At 47.7% G+C, this 22,137-nt stretch overlaps 1 protein-coding gene across 2 annotated transcripts in view; it reads right to left on the reverse strand.

Moving 5' to 3' along the window:
• Positions 1–22,137, reverse strand: part of NGEF (neuronal guanine nucleotide exchange factor) — a 94,151-nt gene that overhangs the window by 38,032 nt on the left and 33,982 nt on the right. The gene's annotated exons all lie outside the window — the stretch shown is intronic.

A 22,137-nucleotide genomic window follows, 5' to 3' on the forward strand; every position in this document is an offset into this window, starting at 1 on the left:
GGGAACATTGATGAACTTGAACACTTGGACTGAGCTGTTTTGTGTTCTCTGGATTTACGGGGGGAGAGGAGAAACACCTCAATTTGCTATATAAATCTATCCCTTCAAAAGCACTTCATTTTCCAAAGAATCACGAATTCAAATTTTACAGGAGATTACTTCCTGGTATCTCTAAAATTAAAGCGCTTACTTGATAGTCTCGTTTGCCTGGTTATAAAAATAGCCCTTTCCCAGAAATTTCCTCTTCCCTTCCATAAGTCCACAGGTGCGACTCCTAACCAGAATGCTTCTTCCTCTTCTGCTGAAGTCCTGGTCCGGTTGAAGGAGTCCTCAGGGGCGGGAGTCACCGCCTCCCATCAAAGGCAGGTCTCCCTCACACCACAAGCCCTTGTTATGCCCCCCTGGGCAGCTGCACCCCACGCATGCTGGCTCAAATGCCACCTCCTCTGGGAAGCCCACCCCTACCCTTTCCAATAGCTGGCTGTATTCACTCACTCTTGGGATCTCCTGTAGCCTTCACCAGGGATTTTTTTTAAAGGTTGAATTGTTTAATTTTATTTTTTACAGAGAGAGTAAGTCAGAGAGAGGGATAGATAGGGACAGACAGACAGGAACGGAGAGAGATGAGAAGCATCAATCATTAGTTTTTTATTGCGCGTTGCAACACCCTAGTTGTTCATTGATTGCTTTCTCATATGTGCCTTGACCGCGGGCCTTCAGCAGACCGAGTAACCCCTTGCTCAAGCCAGCGACCTTGGGTTCAAGTTGGTGGGCTTTTTTGCTCAAACCAGATGAGCCCACGCTCAAGCTGGTGACCTCGGGGTCTCGAACCTGGGTCCTCCGCATCCCAGTCTGACGCTCTATCCACTGCGCCATCGCCTGGTCAGGCCAGGGATTTTTTTTTTTAAGTCTTGCTCACTTCCTTGGAGAATTATTTCTCTCTCCTGTGGGACTGTGCAAGGAGGCAGGACCCAGCCCGATGGGTGTTGCCACCCGCCGTGCTGGGCGGCAGAAAGTTTGCACGTCCTGGAGGCTGGGGACCTATTTGCCAAGTGGAGGTGGAGGTGAAGGAGGCTTGAGAGCTCAGACATTCCTTTGGTATCATCCCAGCCTCTGGGTAAATTACAGCCACAGAAACATCTCACAAAGCCTTTCCTTTTACCCACTAAATACAAGCCTCCTCTCCTTGCTACTCCCTTAAAAGGTGAATGCACCTTTCGCTAAAGTACCATTATTATCTGGGGGCGGGGTGGGGGGGGGGAATCAAGCTACCAGCAAGGAAGTATAATTTCTCTTTCGTTTCTTTACCTCTTTACGGTTCAGCGCCCCCCCCCCCCCCCCCCCGGAGCTGACCAGTTGATGGTTCTTTCCCTAATTTTAAACCCGTGTCTCATTTTTTTGCATGCAGCGAAAATTGCATGTTAAATGATTGCTATTTCTAAAATGTTGCTCAGCCTTTGGAATGGCTTTTATTTGTCACAGTCAGCGGGATCTCTGGGCCTGTGTTTCTGTCAAGCTCTGGGTAAAACGATGGCCCTTGATAGGTGTCTCTTTTCTGCTCCACCACAAGGGGCTTTTGTAGGGGTCTCAGAGGAGGGTCTTATGCTCTACAGACACACACCCTTCCATTTGAAATGAGCATTTGTTCTCCAAAAGAAAAGAAGAAAGAGACTCTAACCTGTCATCCGTTGAGTGTTTTCTCTGAGACGTGACGGATTTTTTTCCCCCCGGAGAGAGGAAAATCTTCTCGACGCAGTGAGTCAGAGCCATGACAGAACCGAGTGGAAAAATTCCTCCCTGTTCAGAACATCTTAGAATAAATACACCGTGTCCCCTTTAAACTCAGGGCCCTCGGGCTTAGCACTTCAGACGCGGCGAGTCTCCATCGATTCTGTGCTTGTCTTAAGGATGGAGTGCTCTGAAATTTCTGGACTGAACCACACTGCGATGACCAAGTCGAAAACCTTCAGGGGAGACGAGCAGTCAGACGCGTTGCCAGGGACAGCCTCGTTGTCCAGCCTTCTGTGGAAGAGAAGTCGACCATCACGAACAGAACTGCGTCTGCGCAATGGACTGAATGCTTGTTTGTGTCTCCCTAAACTCACATGCTGAATTCCTGGTTGTAGGTCCTTGCTTTTATTTTTCTTTTCTTTTTTAACATTTTAAAAAATTGAACTTAATTGGGGTACAGGTTTCAGGTTGAGCAACTCAACAGAACATCATCTGTACACTGCCTCAGGCACCCATCACCCCAAACAAAGTCCCTTTCTGTCCCCTTCTCTCCCCCTTTTGCCCACCTTCCCCTTCTCATCGTGGGTCCTTGATTTTCATCACTTTGAATATCTTGTGCCAGTCCCTTCTGGCCTGCAAGGTTTCTGTCAAGAAATCAGCTGACAGTCTTATGGGAGCTCCCTTGTGGGTAACTAACTGCTTTTCTCAGGCCGCTTTTAAGAGTCTCTCTTTGTCTTGAACCTTTTGCATTTTAGTTATAAGGTGTCTTGGTGTGGCCTTCTTTGGGTTCATCTTGTTTGGGACTCTCTGTGCTTCCTGGACTTGTATGTCTATTTTCTTCCCCAAGTTTTCCATCATTATTTTTTCCAAACAGGCTTTCAACTTCTTGCTCTCTCTCTTCTCCTTCTGGCATCCCCGTGATGCAAACGTTAGTATGCTTGACGTTGTCCCCGAGGCTCCGTACACGCTCCTCATTTCTCTGGATTCCTTTTTCTTTTTGCTGTTCTGATTAGGTTTTCTGCTTCCTTGTCTTCCAAATTTCTGATTTGATCCTCTGCTTCCTCTACTCTACTGGTCATTCCCTGTAAATTATTCTTCACTTCACTTAGTGTATCCTTCATTTCTGGCTTTTTTAAAATGGTTTTCGTGTCTTTTTTTTATGGTGTTTTCACTAAGATTCTTGAGCATCCTTATAACCAGGGGTCCCCAAACTTTTTACACAGGGGGCCAGTTCACTGTCCCTCAGACCGTTGGAGGGCCAGACTATAAAAAAAACTATGAACAAATCCCTATGCACACTGCACATATCTTATTTTAAAGTAAAAAAACAAAATGAGAACAAATACAATATTTAAAATAAAGAACAAGTAAATTTAAATCAACAAACTGACCAGTATTTCAATGGGAACTATACTCCTCTCACCGACCACCAATGAAAGAGGTGCCCCTTCCGGAAGTGCGGTGGGGGCCAGATAAATGGCCTCAGGGGGCCACATGCGGCCCGCGGGCCGTAGTTTGGGGACTCCTGCTTATAACCATTGTTTTGAACTTGGTGTCTGGTAGTTTGCTTGCCTTCATTTCATTTGGCTCTTTTTCTGGAGATTTCTCTTGTTCTTTCATTTGGGACATGCTTCTTTGTCTCCTCACTTTGGCTGCCTCCCTGTGTTTGTTTCTATGTAGTAGGTAGAGTTTCTATGTCTCCCAGTCTTTTTTTTTTTTTTTTAATGAGAGCAAGAGAGAAAGACAGATAGGGACAGATAAGACAGGAAGGGAGAGAGAGATGAGAAGCATCAACTCATGATTGTGGCACCTTAGTTGTTCATTGATTGCTTCTCATATTGCCTTGACCAGGGGGCTCCAGCTGAGCCAGGGACCCTTTGCTCAAGCCAGTGACCTTGGGCTTCAAGCCAGCAGCCATGGCCTCAAGCCAGTGACCATGGGGTCATGTCTATGATCCTGCCCTCAAGCCGGCAACCTTGGGGTTTTAAACCTGGATCCTCAGCATCCCAGGCTGATGCTCTATCCCCTGTACCACTGCCTGGTTGGGCTGTCTTTCAGCTTTGATAGGATGGCCTTAGGTAGCAGGTGTCCTTTAGGGCCCAGTGACACAGCCTCCGCAGTCACCTGAGCCAGATACTCCAGCTGTGCCCCCTGTGTGGGCTGTGTGCACCCTCCTGCTGTAGGTGAGCCTTGACTGCTGTTGGCACACCACTGGGAGGAACCAACCCCACGGCTGACCAGCTGTGAGGACTGGATGTGACTACTAGTTGAGTAGCTAGTGTGCAGGGGCTGACCCCACGGAGCCAGGCTCATTTGAGTGTGTCACTTGTGGAGGTGGTTGGGTTGTAACCTGGTGTGGTGTAAAGCTGTTCACCAGGTGCACTGGCTCTGGGACCCACTGGGAGGTTCAGGCCAAGGTGGGCTGCTGCTTGCGCCCTGCCCAGAGCAACCTGCCTGAGCTACAAGGTGATCTGCAGATGTCTGCTACCTGTGCTGGGCTTGCAGGTGCCCGGGAGAGGCCAAACTGCAAACCGAGGCCGGCCACCACTGAGGCCAGGCCTGGGGCCACTCCGTGAGGGCTTCACGGCAGGAAAGTCCAGATGCTGCTTGAGAGATTTTAGAAAAGTCTGAAGCATGAGCCAGGAGAGGCCGTTTGTATGGAAAAGCCACTGGAAACAGTTTGGGTGGGGCCTGCAAGTGGGATGGGGTGGGGTGGGGTCTCAGGGAATCACCCGGGTGGGGCGAACAGTGGGAGCCAGGTTGATGGAGACCCAGATGTGGCCCCCGCCTGCCAGCTCTTCGGGTTGGGGGTGGTGTCTCAGCAAAGGAACGGGGGCCTCTGCCAGCACTTCCGTCTGGGAGAACGCTGCCCCTCCAGCCCTGGGCCCGAAGCCAGACAACCCACTGCCTCCCTGTAGGTCCCTGGTGCCTCTGACTGCTGGCCCGGCGCCGGGGCTCAGAGGGAGGGGGTCCGAGTGAGTCTGCGTGCAGGCCTGGTGAGAGGGGCTGCCTGGGGACCCAGCCGCCCTCCGTCCCCCTCAGCTCCCATCGCTGCCGGTTTTCACGGTCACGAGTTACGGGGACTTCTCCTCCTGGCACTGGAACCCTTGGCTGGGGTCCTGCTGTGGGGCCGGGACCCCTCTCCCCTCAGAGGGAACCTCCGCGGCTGAGCTTTTCCTCCTGATTTTTATCTGGCCCTCGTGGGTGTGGGACCAGCCGGTTCGCATCTCTGCCCCTCCTTCCGGTCTCCACGTGGCTTCTCCTGCACGTCCTCAGGTGTGGGACTTCCCTTCAGCCCGGTTCCGGTTCCGGTTCCGGTTCCGGGTGGTTGAGTGGCGGCTGTTCTGGAGTTTGGTTGTAATCTTGATGCGGTTGTGTGAGGGAGCAAGTACCGTCTTTACCTACAGGGCCATCTTGACCGGAAGCTGCAACGTTTTAATAATTTATCGACTCGAGGTTCAGGGTTCGTGGGAGTTCACTGTACTAGTCTTTCAATGTTTCTGGATGTTTAAATCTTTTTTTTTCTTTATAAAAAGTTGGGGGGAAGACAAAATAGCATTTAGAGAAATGCCTCACTTGGTTTAAAGGACTGTATTAGCAACCAGGTTGAAATGTAGTCGGGGTCTGACCTGTGGTGGCGCAGTGGATAAAACATCGACCTGGAACGCTGAGGTTGCTGGTTTGAAACCCTGCACTTGTCTGTCAAGGCACATATGGGAGTTGATGCTTCTTGCTCCTCTCCCCTTTCTCTCTCTGTCTCTCTCTCTCCTATCTAAAAAAACGAATAAAATAAATAAATAAAATGAAATGTAGTCGGACGCAAGTATATGGAATTTGGGATGGTGTCAAGTGACCTTGCCAGTCACCTTGCCGAGCGTGGGAGCCTTGGGCTGCCAGGACCCGCAGGACCCCTAGGAAGGCAGAGCTGCCCCCTTGTGTTCACTGCTGAACCCCAGGGCCTAGTGCAAAGCCTGGGACATAGTAGGTGTTCAGCAAGCAGCCATCTGATGCAATGACGTGTAAATGGCTCACTGATAAACATTTCTGCCTGACTTTCAATTATTTTTTCAGGATAGACTCTTGGCCAAAGATTAAGAGAATTTTTATTGCTTTTCACACATTTTATGAAAGTACAAAAGGTTTCATACTGGTTTTACACCCTAGCAGCATCTCTCGCTGCACTCTTTCCAGTCAGATTAGAGTTTTAAATCATTTGCCAATTTGATACACAAAAAATGATATTCTGTGCTATTTTGCAATTCTTCACCAGTGATGTTATTTTTTTGTTTGTTTGTGAAGGTTTTGTGTTCTTCTTTCGTGAACCATCTTCTTGTGCCTTTTGCTTGTGGGAATATTAGAATGTCGGTGTTTCTGACTGATTTGCAGATACGGGGTGCGATGTGGTGGGTAGGGGTTTTTCTTTTTCTTTTTAGAACATGGCTCATTTCCCAGGTCTTCCTATGGAAATAGGAGCCCTAAGATAAGTTATTTTAGCTTGTTTCTGAAGGACGTGTGAATCAAAGTGTCAGTGCGGGCCAACGGGTGTCGGTGCTGGGCAGTGGGGTCAGCTCTGCAGGCTCTCTCCCCGCCACCAGGGATACTGCCGCCGATGGCCCAGGGGGCGTGGGTCAGGGGCCGGGGGCCGGGCTGGGGGACGCTCTGGGAGTTGGGGAGGAGCCTCACAGGGTCTTTCAGTCCAGCAGTCCTTCAGGCGGGCAAGACAGTCATGCCACAATTTTATAGAAAGCTCAACCAAGGGGCAAGGCCACTGTCCTTGGACCCACCCCGTGCCAGGTCCACGTGGGCAAGGTGTGGGAGTTGGGGGGAGGGCTCTTCAGTGCTGACAGTTCCTGTGATCTCAGGTCACTTACAGGAGGTCCCTTCCCACTGCCTCTTCCCCTACCCGTCCCTGCCTGAGACAGCGTGACCTGAAACTGCCACCATCCGATGCAGACTTGCCTTGTCTTCCTGTTTCACTGACATGTGATTGACTTCGCCACATGCCGCAGAAAACGGTGGCAGGAGGAACAGCTGGCAAACTGGTAGCAACTGCTACCTGTTCAGTAATTAATGTTTTCCACGAGCGACTATTGAGCATCCACTACCTACAAAGCCCCGACGGACGATCCGGCCTCAGCACCTGCCATGACTTCCGACACGTGGCTGGCTGCTACTAACCGCAAGTGATCGTGATGTGAAAACCCCCAAATGTCAAACAATGAAATGCTGATAATAGTGTACTGGCACTATCTCTGAAAGACGGTCTATCGTCTCACCTTTATGGTCTCTGAAGGGTTTATTATCTTCCACACAATAGAGGTCTAGCGAAGAATTTTTGAAAAATAAATTACATATTTAAAGTTATCTTAATTCATTATAGAAATGGAAGAAATCTTTTAGGAACCTGACAACTTGAAGGTGAACATGTCAGTAAGATGCAATGAGTGACTCAGGCGGAACCCTAGTCTCAGCTGCTCCCACAGGGGGCGCTGGAGCAGACACCACCCCTTGGAGCTGTCCCCGCTGCTGTGCTTGTGCCGAGGCAGCTGGGATTTAATACTTTGGCAGCAAGAGGTCTTTGCCTGAGGGCTGTGTGGAGTGTGTGTGTGGGGGGGAAGGTGGGGCTGTAACCTCCCAGACACAGGAACAAGACAAAGGCACGTGGCAGGGAAGGCAGGGAAGGGGCGGAAACCAGGCACATTTGCAGCCTCTGCTATGTGTGTATCAGTCTATCGCATGTTCCCCATGCATTAGTTATCTATTGCTGTGCAGCGAAGGACCCACGGCTCTGCAGCTTAGAGCAGCATCGTTCTCTCCCGCGGCTCCTGCAGGTGGGCAGCCTATGGCCCTGGCTCGGGTCTCCTGGGAGGCTGCCGGCCGGCTCACTCCTGTGTCTGTTGGCAGGAAGCCTCAGCGTCTCGCCATGTGGTCCTTTCCTTGGGCTGCCTGCCAGGTGTCCTCGCGACCGGGACAGTGGTTCCCCTACGGGAGGGAGAGACCGGTGCCCACTGCCTTGTAGGACCTCGACTCCAAGGCGCCCACCGCTGCGTCCACCTCTCGAAAGTGGTCGCGAAAACCAGCCCACACTCCACGGGAGGGCGTGAGTCCTGGTGGCGGGGTCACGGGGAGCCATCTTGGAGGTGGGCCACCACACGTCCCTTCAGTTTCCTTGCTTGAAAATTTCCGAGGACCATCAGGGCTCGCTGTCCCATTTTGGTGAGTTTGACACCCGCCAAGGCAAAGATTCCAACGTGGACAAAGACACCGGCCCCGTTCTGGGTCCTCTTGCTGTCCCGTCCGCCCTCCCTAGCGGGCTGTATCGTCCCAGGCACTTCGGGTAGCCCTCTTTAGACACGGCCGACTTTCTGTGAAATAAGGCGCCTGTGGTTTGTCCCTCCCTGTGCTCGGATCCAGCCGTCTCATGTCTTTAGCCAGAACACAGATTCATGGCTCTCTCTCCCCAGACCCGGCATGACAGCCTTCTCTTGGCAGACCTGTGAATTGGCAACCTGGGAAGACCTGACTCCTGCCACGGTGATTCAACTCGGCCCCTGTGTTCCATGCTGTTATCTACAGCACGGAGTCAAGAGCTTTATTTGGAGGTTTTATAGCGGCGTGACTGGCAGTGTCAGGATTTGAGTCCAGCAGCCCTCATTACCCACATCAGAGAGAAAAGGGGGATCGGGGAGGCCGGGCACTCCCTCCCAGGGTGCTGTGCGCTTGGCTACTTTGGTGTGCCGCACGGTGCCAAGGGGCCACATCACCCCCCTTGCTCTCTCTCTAGCCCGCCCCTCCCCTCCCCCATTCCTTATCTGCAGTGGGAACCCCAGTACATTGTTTGTGAGAGAAGCAAGTCATTTCTTCCGTGGATGATGACAAGCTCAATGGTACTGCTACCGTCAGGGTAACAGGAAAATCTGGGCGGAGTTCCTTATGGCAGCTCTTTCTTTTTTTTTTTTTTAATTTTTAATTTTTATTTATTCATTTTAGAGAGGAGGGAGAGAGAGAGAGAGAGAGAGAGAGAGAGAGAGAGAGAGAGAAAGGGGGGAGGAGCATGAAGCATCAACTCCCATATATGCCTTGACCAGAAAAGTGCAGGGGTTTTGAACCAGCAACCTCAGTGTTCCCAGATCGACGCTTTATCTACTGCGCCACCAGAGGTCAGGCAAATGGCAGCTCTTAATGTAAGCCAGAGATTGGGAACGGAAATGAAGCAGGTGAGTGAAAGGTGGAGGAACGCACAACATGATAAAGACCAACACAGAGCTTGGGGGGAGAAGTTTGGGGGGCGGGGCTGTCCAGAGATAAAAACCCAGATCACAGGAAGGATGGATGGAAGGACGAAGGGGCCTCAAAGCCTTCAACTGCCCTTCAGAAAGCTCTGCTGGAGGCGGGTGAGGGTGCAGACTGTGCGTGCTCCCCAGAGAGACTGAGGCGGGTCTTTGAGAATAAGGCCAGAGCCATGCGAACGGAACTGGACTATGGATACAAAGTCTGGGCACAACAGAATTGTGTAATAATACCAGAATTTCAAGGAAAATCAAGCAATTCAAACTCCAACAGAGGGCACTGGTTTTGAATGTTTTCAGTACATTTTTTCACTGATTTCTCACCCGTCTGTAGAGTAGGGTACTATCTATAAAGGTCAGGAACTTTTTTTTGCTCCTTGACATTCATTCACATGATCTTCTGGAACCCTGCTTTCTCCACCATGGGGACAAAAAAAGGGATTCAGTAATAAGAGTGACAAGTTCAGTGACGGAAATAAACATCTCAGGGTGCTCGGATCTTGAACCCCTTACGGGGAGTGAACTCCTAGAGTGGGTGGTCATAACCCAGGTCTATAACTTTTTTAGTAAAAGGTGTATATTTTGCCCTAACCAAGCCCTGTCCACTGTGTCTGTGCATCTGGGTTAACACACCTGTGAAGTGACGTCCCTCGAGGGAGCACACGACCTTGTTAACACTCCTGTAATCCGATGCCCGCCTGGCTCTCTCCCAGTTTCCTGTATTCTTCCTAGTTCCCTCCTTGATTCCAAGTGCCTAAAGGTACTGCCACACGGTGGTTCTCAGAGCCTTTGAGATCTTGCTTCAGGCGACATTGTCAGTTTGGCTCAAATAGACTATAAAAATCACCTACAGGTTTGGACAGTTCTTACATTGGCAGCCAGTAGTAGACGGAAGTTGCAGGGTTTCTGGGAGATGATCTATCATTGTATCTCGTACCTTCGTATTGATCACTCTCCGTGATTGCTATGCTTTTCTAACGGTGGATTAGTTAAGTTCGTGGGTCAGTTACTATCAGGAAATAGTGTCATTTGCCAAACAACATTTTAAGCGTTTGTACTTTCTTGCTTTGCCATCTTTTTGCTGGAAAATCTTAGAGACACGATTGATTGACTAGATCGATCTACCTCTGAAAAGGGATTAGAGCGTCTACATCTTGATGTTGATAGTTTGAGACAGCTATTCCAGCAACCAATGTACTAAAAGTAAATGACTGAATGAGATAGTAAATAACAAATAGGGCCAGAGGATGGTTGACATACATCATTTTATAAAAATTAAGAAGCAGGACAGAATCTCAGCATCTCTGTCCCCTCCACAGGGGTAACCTGCCTAGAGCCAGAATCCTCCCGCAGATCAGTTCTGGGTTTGCTCTAGGACATGTGCACAGTCAAGGTCATGGAGCCTGACTGAGGTGACAGGCCTGGAGACCTCTCCGAGCTGGAATACATTAGAGCCACACGACTGAGGTCCAGCAATGGGCTCCTGGGCCACAGGCAATAAGGCATTGTGGCGTTCTGGGAAGCTTCCAGGAGAAGTAGTTACAAAATGTCCCCAAAGGCACCAAATGAGGAGTTTTTCTGATAGAAATCAATACCCAGAACAGTGGAAGTGCTCGATAAATATTCATTAGGTGAATAAACACATAGATGGCAGACAGAGGCTCAGGCTGTGTGCTGCCCTGCGCCAGGGGTACCTTCTACAAAGATGACTGAATGGTGCCCTCTAGAGTTAGGCCCCAGAACCACATCTTCACCTTGGGGTGGATGCTTCAGTGTATCTATACTTTGTGACAGGGAAGGCGTGTATCCAGATTGTTCATTCATTCAGCAACTGTCTCAGACCTGGGGATATGGCAGTGGATAAAGACAGCAACTCAGCTCTCAAGCTAGGTATCATCTAACAGGAAAGACAGAGAAGTCATCTGGAAATGATAAACTAGAGCAGTGGTCCCCAACCCCCGGGCCGTGGACCGGTACCGGTCTATGGGCCATTTGGTACCGGTCCACAGAGAAAGAATAAATAACTTATGTTATTTTCATTTTATTTATATTTAAGTCTGAACGATGTTTTATTTTATTATTATTATTATTTTTTTTGTATTTTTCTGAGGTTGGAAATGGAGGCAGTCAGACAGACTCCTGCATGCACCCGACCGGGATCCACCCGGCATGCCCACCAGGGGGCGATGCTCTGCCCCTCTGGGGCGTTGCTCTGCTGCAATCAGAGCCATTCTAGCGCCTGAGGCAGAGGTCATAGAGCCATCCTCAGCACCCGGGCAAACCTTGCTCCAATGGAGCCTTAGCTGTGGGAGGGGAAGAGAGAGACAGAGAGGAAGGAGAGGGGGAGGGGTGGAGAAGCAGATGGGCACCTCTCCTGTGTGCCCTGGCTGGGAATTGAACCCGGGACTCCCGCACACCAGGCCGACGCTTTACCACTGAACCAACCGGCCAGGGCACAATGTTTTATTTTTAAAAAATGACCAGATTCCCTCTGTTACATCCATCTAAGACTCACTCTTGACGCTTGTCTCGGTCACGTGATACATTTAGCCGTCCCACCCTAAAGGCCGGTCTGTGAAAATATTTTCTGACATTAAACCGGTCCGTGGCCCCAAAAAAGGTTGGGGACCACTGAACTAGTGCATGTAATGGGGATATTACATGGTGCTGTGGGAGCTCAAAAGAGGGATCTCTCACACTGCCTGAGACAGGAAGCATGAGGGAGGACTTCCTGGAAGAAGCTAAGTGAGACCTGAAGGATGGATAGGAAGCATGGAGGCAGGTTGGGGAGCAGCAGACCTAAAGGCCCCGAAGAGAACGCACTTTCCAATCCCCGAGACTTAGTAACGGGCAACGTGTGCCAGGTACCAATCACCGTTCTCAGCACTCTACAGATGTTTGCTTATTCTTCACACTGCCTCCAATCTAGAGATGTGGAAACTAAGACAAGGAAAGGCTAAGTAACTTGCCTAAGAGTACATGTAACAAGTGGTGAAGCAGGACTCAGGCTCCGGAGTCCAGCTCAGCGACTCCTCGCCGGAGTGCTGCAGCGTTCTAAAACACGCGGTACCTGACTACTCAGTCAGGGGCCAGGCCTCGCTCCCCTCCAGTGGTTCTCAGAGTGTGTGCTGGGGTGCACTGGTGCGCCCTAGAAGATTTCCAGGTGCATCCTATGGTATTCCAGAGAAATGTGCCTGTTGGGGACCAAAAAAACCAACAGGGTTTTTGGAGTTTAGATTTTTGGGGGTCAGAGTTGTGGGAAATTGGCTGTAGGCTGACAGTCTGCCCAACCCCCCACCTCACTTGCCTGATTAGGTTGCAAAAGGCTGCTAAGCTGTGGTGCTGGATTGTTTACATTACCCCCCATGTTTCCCGGAAAGACTGGAGGCAAGTTTCTTCTATCCTTTGTTTGGTGTAAAGTTAAGATGATATGTATGGTGGGGGTTTTCTGCACGCAACACAATTAAGAGTAAAAAGAGAGGAATTCTGCAATGTATTGATGAGGAAATGAGAGTTTGCCTTTCAAATATATGCCCAAACATTGAAGAAATCGCTAGGACACATCAGGCTCATGTTTCTCATAAACACAGAATGAAAAAACTGAACACATTCGCTCTGGGACCTGCCAAGTTTACTAAATCTTACTTACTAAGAATGTATCTATATATATAAAAAGATAACATTTTTGTCATTTTTTTTATTTTTTAACTCTTCTTTTTTATGAATTCTCAAAAGCATAACTCAAAAAATGTAACATAAAAATGTTTTTCAATGTCAGAATAAATTTAATTTTGTTATATTTATTTCATTTAATTACCATAAAAGCAGGCTTGGACTTTATATTTTTTTCTTTAATATTTGACTTAATGATTATAACATATTTCTCAGAAATTTGTATATAATGCACCTACAATTATTTGTAGGATTTTAAATGCGCCCCAACTTCAAAAAGTTTGAGAACCTCTGACTCAAATTCAAAATGACAACAGCCAACACAACAATAGCCATCTGCTGTGGATAATCAAAATTATACCTATTTTTTATTTATCAGATTGGCATAAAACATATCTTTCGGTGTGCCACAGTTTTAGTAATTAGTTTATGTGGGCCATGAGATGAGAAAGGTTAAAAATTGCTGGTCTAGAAGAGCTTGCAGCCTTTCTTTACCCCCTTAAGATATTTAATTAATTCTCTTTTTTTTTTTTCCACTTTTCCTGAACCATTGGAGGGTCCCTTGCTGGCCTGATGTCCCACAAGCACTAGCTCCTATTTAACCGAAACACAAGCACCAAAATCAGGGCGTTAACTTTGGTTATTGTTAACGAATGCTCGGACTCCATTTAGATTTTTGCCTGTTGTCTCAATAACATACTTCATACCAAAAAGATCCCGCCGAGGGCCACCCGTGTGTGGAGGTGCCCGGCCTCCTTGTCTTCCTTCCGTCGGGGATAGATCCTCAGGCTTTACTTGCTGTTTGTAACCTTGACACTTACAAAAGTTTCGGGCCGATTATTCTGTAAGCTGTTCCTTGATTTGGGTTTTTCTGCTGTTTTCCGTTATTACATTCAGGTGGCGTACCGTGGGGAGACTACTTTGTGTAGTTTGGCAGGGTTTTGAATTTTACGAAAATGAAGCCGCAAGGACCGAGGCAGTTTATGGCGTGCTTGTGCGTGACGGGGCCCTGCCCGTGGGCTTTCTGGTTTTTTAGTCGGTGCTTCTACTTTGGAGCACGAGGTGACTGAGGCTTGGAGGAGTGTGAGTTTATGTACGAGGAGACCCAGGACACGAGCCGCGCGCCGAATCACCCCGATCTCTGGCCAGAGTGGTCTCCAGGGCCGGCTAGGGTCAGGGTAGGTTGGGTCTTGAAGGCGGGAGAAACAGGCTCCCTGGGTCCCTTGGCCATGCCTTCCTCTTCCTCCCAGAGTCCGCCCATGGGTAGAGGTAACGGATTTTAAATTAAGAACTCAAAATAATTAGAAGAAAACCACAAGCCCAGACCAGATGGCTTGGTTGGTTAGAGCATCATCCGGAAGCTCAGAGGTTGCTGGTTTGATCCCTGGTCAGGGCACATACAGGAATAGATCTATGTTCCTCTCTCTCTCTCTCTCTCTCTCTCTCTCTCCCTCTTTCTCTCTCTCACTCTCTTTCTCTCCCCCTTTCTCTTTCGCTGAAATCAGTAAAATAAATAAAATTTTAAAAAAAGAAGAAAACCACAACTAATAAGTTATAAGATCACAGCTAACAAAAGAAGCAGAATAGTTAACATTATGCATAAGGGTTCATAGAATCAGTAACACAACCGTGCAAGTACCAGATTGGGTTACTGCAAGTTATGGCTCTAAAGAGTCAAGCAAACAAGGTAAGAAGCCACCTGAAGGATTTTAGTGAACAAGAAATAGGAAATAAAACAACGTGTTAAAACCCACAAACCCCCAGAAGCGTAAGGATTTAAATAGTGAGGGAAAAAACACACAAAATAAAGGGGTGAGGGGAGAGAAGGATCCAACATTAAAGCAAAGCCAGAAAAACGGGACTTTAATAGTGGGAGTGATTATAAAGGTAAAACACAAAAGGCAACCATTGAAAAAGTCATTAAAATAGAGGGAAAATAAGAAGAAAGGTGAAAAGGCAACATAAATCTGAGAGGACCGGTAGGTAAAATACACTAGAATAACCCAAATCAGGCAAAACCAAATTGGACAACTTAACAAGTGAGCTGACCGCAGGGTAGAGCACCGCAGATGGAACTGTGAGTAGGTGACACCCGTGGGTCCCGCTCAGCCCAGCAGTGCCCATTATTATTGTTGTTGTTATTTCAAATGTTAAGTCAGCAAGTCCAAAAGACGAGTGGACCTGTAAGATCTGAGTTCCTTGCAAGTTCCTGAGCCTCTGTCTGGTCACCTCTGGGCCTGGGTGGGCGGAGGGAGGGGAAACTTGACCACCTCAAAGCCATGCCCTGCAGCCCACACCAAGGACTTGTGGGGAGTTGGGGAATACGCCCCTTCAACTTCCCCAAGGGGAAGAAAGCTTAGAGCTGTCAGAAGTGTATGAAATTAGCTGCATAAACTGTGAAACAGAAGTCACAGTTATATTTGTTCTGAGACAGCGTAAGAATAGAAACGATGTTAGAGATAGAAAAATCCAGGCCTCCCCACGTCCAAGTGGCCTGAGAGCCGTGGAGTGCTCTAGTGTCCACAGACTGCATGGGCCTTGTGGGGACCTCTGCCCGGGGCCGGGCGGAGGGGCGGAGGGATGCCAGAGAGATCCACCTGCCTCAGTGACATTGTGACCTGCCTTTGTGAGAGCCTCGTTCTACACAGTCCTGGGCCACTGTGGGACCGGTGTGTACAGGTGTGCCTTCAAGAGGTTTCCAAGTTCTCAGGTTGCCACCTCTGCCAGGAAATCTGCATTCACTCATTCTGCCCATGCATCCAGCCACCCACCCATCCACCCACCCAGCCATCAACACTCATCAACCATTCATCAATCACTTGCAAATACTGAGTGCTTCTTGTGTATCAGCCGCGTGCTAAGTGCTCAGGAGAGAACAGAACGTGCAAGGAGCTTACAGCGCTGACCCCCAGGCCACCGTGGTGGGAACTGATGATCCTGCCCAACCTCCTGGGACAGGACACGCGGCAGGGGTGTGGGCAGGGGCTGCGGCTCTCTTAACTACAGCTCCTGCCGTTTCATTTTTTTAAATAATGACTTTCAAAAAAAAAAAAAAAATCCCACAAGGATTAAACTTTTATTATGAAACATTTCTAACATATACTAAAGTAGACCGGAAAGTATAACAAACTCCCCAAATAATTGTCACCAGCTTCACGTGTCCAGGATGCCTGGCTTGTCTTCCTTTGTCCCGATTCCCACGCACGCCTTCCCGGGGCCAGGATTATTTTAAAGTGAATCCCAGACATCATTCCATTTCATCCCAAACATGTCAGAACGTATCTCTAAAAGATATGGACTTTAAAAATAGCCGTAATACCATTAAAACCCCTAACAATGAATAATGCCTTCACATCGTCAAATATCCGATTCTTGTTCCAACTTCCCTGACTGTCTTTTCAGCCTTCCCTCCCAGAGGGTTTGTTTCAAACAGGATGCAGGTCAGGTCTACACATGGCACTTGGTAGATATTGGTTTTAGTCTCTCTCTTTTTTGATTGACTTGAGTCTCTTTGAAACGCCCCTCCCTTTCTTGTTCTCTCCTTGCACTTTCATGAGAAATGGGGCCATTCGTCCTGTTTGGATCTCGGTGGCACCGGCACTGTGTTGTTTGACCCGTTCTTCTCTCTCCTGTGGTTTCTTGTAAATCTCTGGATCTAGAGGCCGCTGGGAGACAGGCGACATTTCTTCAGCTCCCGTAGGGCCTGGACTGACTGAGCAATGGCAGAACCCGAAAACAACTTCCCTGAGGGGAAGAGGCAGCCCCCAGCCCACAGTGACTCAGTGTCTGCCTCTCCCGTTTCCAGATTGCAAAGACTGTGAGACTCTCCTGATAACAACCCAAACCAGCATTTACAAACAGCTGATTAGCTGCCCCCAAGGTTACTGGTACAGGGGACCAGTATATCTCCATGGAAACTCTTAGCGCTTCCAATATAGAAACTGGGTCTTGCCCTGAATCAGTCCTCAGAGACACAGTGCGTGCACGAGCCTTCGGTGGCAGCGAGGGATCTCATGGCCATGGCCACTGTGGAGATGGATCCAGGGATCATAGTCACAGGAGCTGATAACCAGCTGGTCTGGCTGGACTAGCCGGAGCAGAGCAGGTCACTCTCAGTGGGAGCACGGCCCCGGCTGCCCCATTGACTATTAGCCCTGTGGTGACTCTTGTGCTTAAGGCAGGCTGACCATCTCTGGAACAACCAAGAGCTCCTGTAAGTCCTTCAGGGTATTATTGTTAGAGAGTCAGTGGGAAAATATTTTTAAGAAGCCATCACCCTGGCCAGTTTAGGCAGAAGAAATTCCCCTTGTGAAATTTTATATAATGCAGTTTAATTTTATATAGAATGGTCAGTTTATAAAAGCACCTGTTTGAGTTCTTCTATTCCTTTTCATATATATTCCTTGGGTACTTCTATGATAAGAAATGATTTCTGAGACTTGAACCCTGACTCGTGACTGCATCTAGAGTAGAGACTCAACTTAAAAACCTTGACTTGAGCCTGACCTCTGGTGGCGCAGTGGATAAAGCGTTGACCTGGGAACACTGAGGTTGCCAGTTCAAAACCCTGCACTTGTCTGGTCAAGGCATATATGGGAGTTGATGCTTCCTGCTCCTCGCCCCCCCTCTCCCTCCCTCCCTCCCTCCCTCCCTCCCTCCCTCCCTCCCTCCCTCCCTCCCTCCTCTCTAAAATGAATAAATAAATAAATAATCCTGAAAACATTTAAAAAAACAAACAAACAAAAAAACCCTTGACTTGAGAGGACCCAGGAGGGACCGTTGAGGCACTGCACCAGGGTGGGGGCCCCTGTGCCTCTGGGCTTTGCCCCCTTTGGCAGGTTAACAGCAACATCCTCCTTCTCCCACCCCGTTTACCCTGGCAATGAACTGGGGCAGCCAAGGGAGCCGGAGGTCCTGGGGTGTGGAGTGGAAGCCTCGGGGCCAAGTTCTGTTGTCTCACTAGCTACACAACCTTAGGCTGTTTGCTAAGTTCTGTTGGGTCTTAGTTTTCTTGTCTGTGAAAGAGGCATAATGATAAGAGAACTTAAGGAGGTAGTGCACATAAAGGCACTCCACAGACATTAGTTCCTGCCCTGTACCCCTCTTATGGCACAGCTGTCTGTAGTCACTGTATTTCCCTCCTGCTGCACTGCCCAACCGCACCATACCCCCTGGCTGCTGACATGTAGAAGAGGAGGACTTGCAGACCACCCTTGGGTGAGCCACAGACAATTGTTGAACCTCTGGGGACAGGCACTGACCACTGAGAAGAACATCACACCCTCCACATCAGCACCCAACCTCCTTGCAAATGGAGCACTGGTTCCCGGACCCATTCCAGATCTGGGAAGACCTCACTGCTCTGACCGACTGCCTCCAGCCCCTGCTGCTCTTACTACCATTCTTCTGCTTCTCACCTCCCCGGGAGCCCTGCGGCATTCTCTTGTGTAGGAGACCCAGACAGACTCGAACTACATGAGAGATGTTTTGGGTGCCTGACTCTTCTTCACATACTTCTCAAAGATTCTCCATTAATCCTGTTCTTTTAGCTGATTGGCCAAGAGATAAACACCTGATCCCACGACGGCCAACCAGATTCTTTTCCTTGGAATTTTTTTTTCTCCAAGAGTTACAGAAGGAAGTCCTGCTGGCTGTGGTGAACTGGCTATGGATGCCATTCTGGATCATGGGCAAGCAAACAGACAGGGAGAAGTGCTGGTCTGGGAGAGCAGGGAATAGAGTGACCCATAAAGAGGGCCCATGGCCCTGGGAAAAGGATAACGTGGCTCTGGTTCCTGATGGCTTTTCCATTCTTGTGCCGCTGGGCATCCTCTCTTATACTTAGGCTCTGTGGGATTCCAGTATCCTTATAGCGTCGTCCCCCTCCTTCACTTGGACAAATCTGAGTAAGTTTCTGATCTTTGCGATCGAAGCAGCTGTGACCAGGGAGTGGCACAAGGCGATCTACTCTCATCACTTGCATTCAGCATTGTAATAGAAGTCCTTGCCAGTGCAACAAGGCAAGAAAAGAAAAACCAGACAGACAAATAGAAGGCTTGAAGATTGGAAAGGACTAAAACTGTCTTGACTCACCGATGGCAGGATTGTGTGCATGGTAAATCCAAAGGAATAAACAAACAATTAGAACTAATATGCAAATTTATCAAGATAATAGGATACTAGGTAGCCATACAAAAGTGAATTGTTTTAAAACTTACTACTTATAGACAATTTAAAAATAAAATTAATGAACACTGGCTTTTTAAAAATGTTTTTATTAATTTTTAAAGTTTATTGTGTTAACATGGATTCAAGTGTCCCACTCAATGTAACACCCTCAGCCCCAACCACGTGCCCCCCATTACTCCCCTTTGCCCCCCACCCCTGACTCCCTCCCCCCTTTCCCTCTGGGGTTTGCTGTCCTGTTATCTGTATCTATGTGTTAAGTAGACTGCATATAATTTCACTAATTCCTTCACCTCCTCTGATCCCATCCCCTCATCCCCCTTCCCTCTGACAGCAATTTAATGAACACTGGGCTTTTAATATAAGATCAAAAACATTAAACACTTGGCAACACATAGAATTTAAATAAGTGTAAATCCTTAATACTAAGCATAAACTACTGCTGGATTAATTTAAGGACTATCTAAATATATGGGAAGTTAGGACGTGTTCATGTACTGAATAATTTAATGTGCCAATGTTCAGATGCCGCCAGTGATCTCCAAAGTTATCTAGAGTGACAATGCAATTTTCACCAAAATCCTAAAAGACTTATTTTGGAGACATCGACTAACTGATTCTAAAATTTATACGAAAACGCAAAGGACTTAAAATAGCCAAGACCATCTTTAAAAGGAACAGAGTAGGAGGGCTTACACTAGCAGATTTTAAGACTTAGCATAAAGCTACAGTTATTTAAGATAGTGTGGTATAGGCATAAGGAAAAACAGTTAGATCGATGAAATAGAATAAAAGTCTGGAGAAGACCCACGTGTCTGAAACCAGTGGATTTTCAGGAAAAAAAAAAAAAACCAAACAAAAAAAAACCAACATCAATGCAATTTATTGTGGGAATGGAAGTTCTTTTTTGGGGGAGAGAATTTCTTTTTAATAAATGACATTAGAGCCACTCTTATGCATGTGGCCACAGACCTAAAGGGGAAAGCTAAAGTATAAAACTTCTACAAAAAACACACAGGAGAATATCTTTATGACCTTGAAGTAAGCACATATTTCTTAGATAGGATGAAAAAGGTCAAACAATAAAAGAAAAACACCGATAAATCAGTCTCCAACAAAATGGAAAATTTCTGCTCATTAGAAGACAAAAAACTTGAGAGATAATTCATAGACTGGCAGGAGGTATTTGCAATATGTATATTAAATCAAGAACTTGTATTCAAGGTATATACGAGATCCTACAAATTAAAATAAGTAAAACATGACAAAAGACTTATATGGAAATTTCATAAAAGAAGATGAATGGCCAATAAACATATGAACTGGTGCTCAGTATCATTAGCCATTAGGGAAACACAAATTAAAACCACAGCAAGAAACCACAATGTCTTAGAATAGATACAGCCACAAAGACTGATAATTCTAAGCATTGGCCAGGATCTGGAGCAATTGGAATCTTGATATTTTGCTGATAGGAGTGTGAAATAGTACAACCATTTTAGCAATTATTTGGCTGTCTCTAGCAAAGTTAAACATACACCTGTCCTAAGACCCAGAGCTTCTACTCCTATGTACACACCCCAGAGAGAGGAGAGCATACATCCTCAGAAAGATTTGTCTAAGTACATTCATAACAACTTTATTTATAATAATCAAAACCCGAAGACAACCCAAATATTTATCAACGAAAGGATGGATAAGCAAATTGTGGCGATACTTCTCAGCAATAAAAAGAAAAATCTGATATACATACATTAATAAATCTTTAAAATATTGTGTTGAGCAAAGTAAGTCAAACACCACAGAGTGCACACTGTGTGGTCCCATTTATATCAAGTTCAAGAACCAGCAAAACTAATGGTGATAAAAGCCAGAAGAAGGCGCCTGACCAGGCAGTGACACAGAAGATAGAGCATCAGACCAGTACGTAGAGGACCCAAGTTCAAAACCCCGAGGTCGCGGGCTTGAGTGTGGGCTCATCCAGCTTAAGCACGAGGTTGCTGGCTTGAGCCTGGGATCATAGACATGACCCCATGGTTGCTGGCTTGAGCCTGGGATCATAGACATGACCCCATGGTTGCTGGCTTGAGGCCCAAGGCTGCTGGCTTGCTGGCTTGAGCAAGAAGTCACTTGCTCTGCTTTAGCCCCCCACCCCCCATCAAGGCACATATGAGAAAGCAATCAATGAACAACTAAGGTGCCACAATGAAGAATTTGATGCTTCTCATCTCTCTCCCTGTCTGTCTGTCCCTATTTATCCCTGTCTCTGACTCTCTCTCTGTCTCTGTTAAAAAATAAGTCAGAAAAAGGTTATGTCTGGTTGCATATTGACTGAAAAAGGCCTTTGGGAGCCTCATCTTATGGAAATGTTCTATATCTTGGTCTGGTTGATGGTCAAGTGGGTGACTAAGTATTGTATATAAAAATTCATTGCTAGGAACTGAAGGGTCCTCCCACCACCACCACCTCTCAGATGCACATGTTGAAGTCCTAACCCTCAATGTGATGGTATATAGATAGGGGACCTTTGGGAGATAATTAGCTTTAGATGAGGTCTGGGACCCACATGAGGAGGAAAAGACCAGAGCTGCTGTCTCTTTCCGTCTGCCGTGTGAAGACACGGTGCGAAGGCGGCCGTCTGCAGCCAAAGAGAGAGCCCTCCCAGAACACCACCGCGCTGGCTCCCCGACTCAGACTCAGGAACGTCACTCTCCAGGACCGTGAGGAAATGAAGTGCTGTTATTTCAGCCCCCTGTCTGTGGTTGGTATTTCAGTATGGCAGGTCAGGCTGACTAGTGTCTACCCAAGATTTGTAAATTTTCTATTTTGTTGCACACCAGTTAGGGGACCAGATATTTACACTATTGTTCTTGGCTCTTGGGGCTTGAGCCAAACCAGAGGCAACAGGGAACAGTTACATACAAGTAAAACAGGTCCTTGTTTATATCGATTGATCCATCAATCAGTCGAGGTCCTATGGGCAGAGCACTATCAGGAAGCAGCTGGTTCTGAGGCAGGGTGCCCAGTCCACACTCCCCGGTGCAGGTACGGAACACTATCTCCCCGAAACTATCCAGGGGTTTGGGAGAGAGTGTGATGATGTCTCTAGGACTTTAGCTTAAGGATATAATGTGGGGTGGTGAGCACCAGGATTTTGCCACAGCAATGTTTATCACCCGGTGGCTTACAAAACAGCAACAAAGTTGGAAATTCCCATGGGTCAGAGATTGCTGCTGCCTCCCCTGTATTCTCTCTCCCC

This window comes from Saccopteryx leptura, chromosome 7 (genome assembly GCF_036850995.1).
Source record: "Saccopteryx leptura isolate mSacLep1 chromosome 7, mSacLep1_pri_phased_curated, whole genome shotgun sequence".
In the NCBI taxonomy this organism is placed as follows: Eukaryota; Metazoa; Chordata; class Mammalia; order Chiroptera; family Emballonuridae; genus Saccopteryx; species Saccopteryx leptura.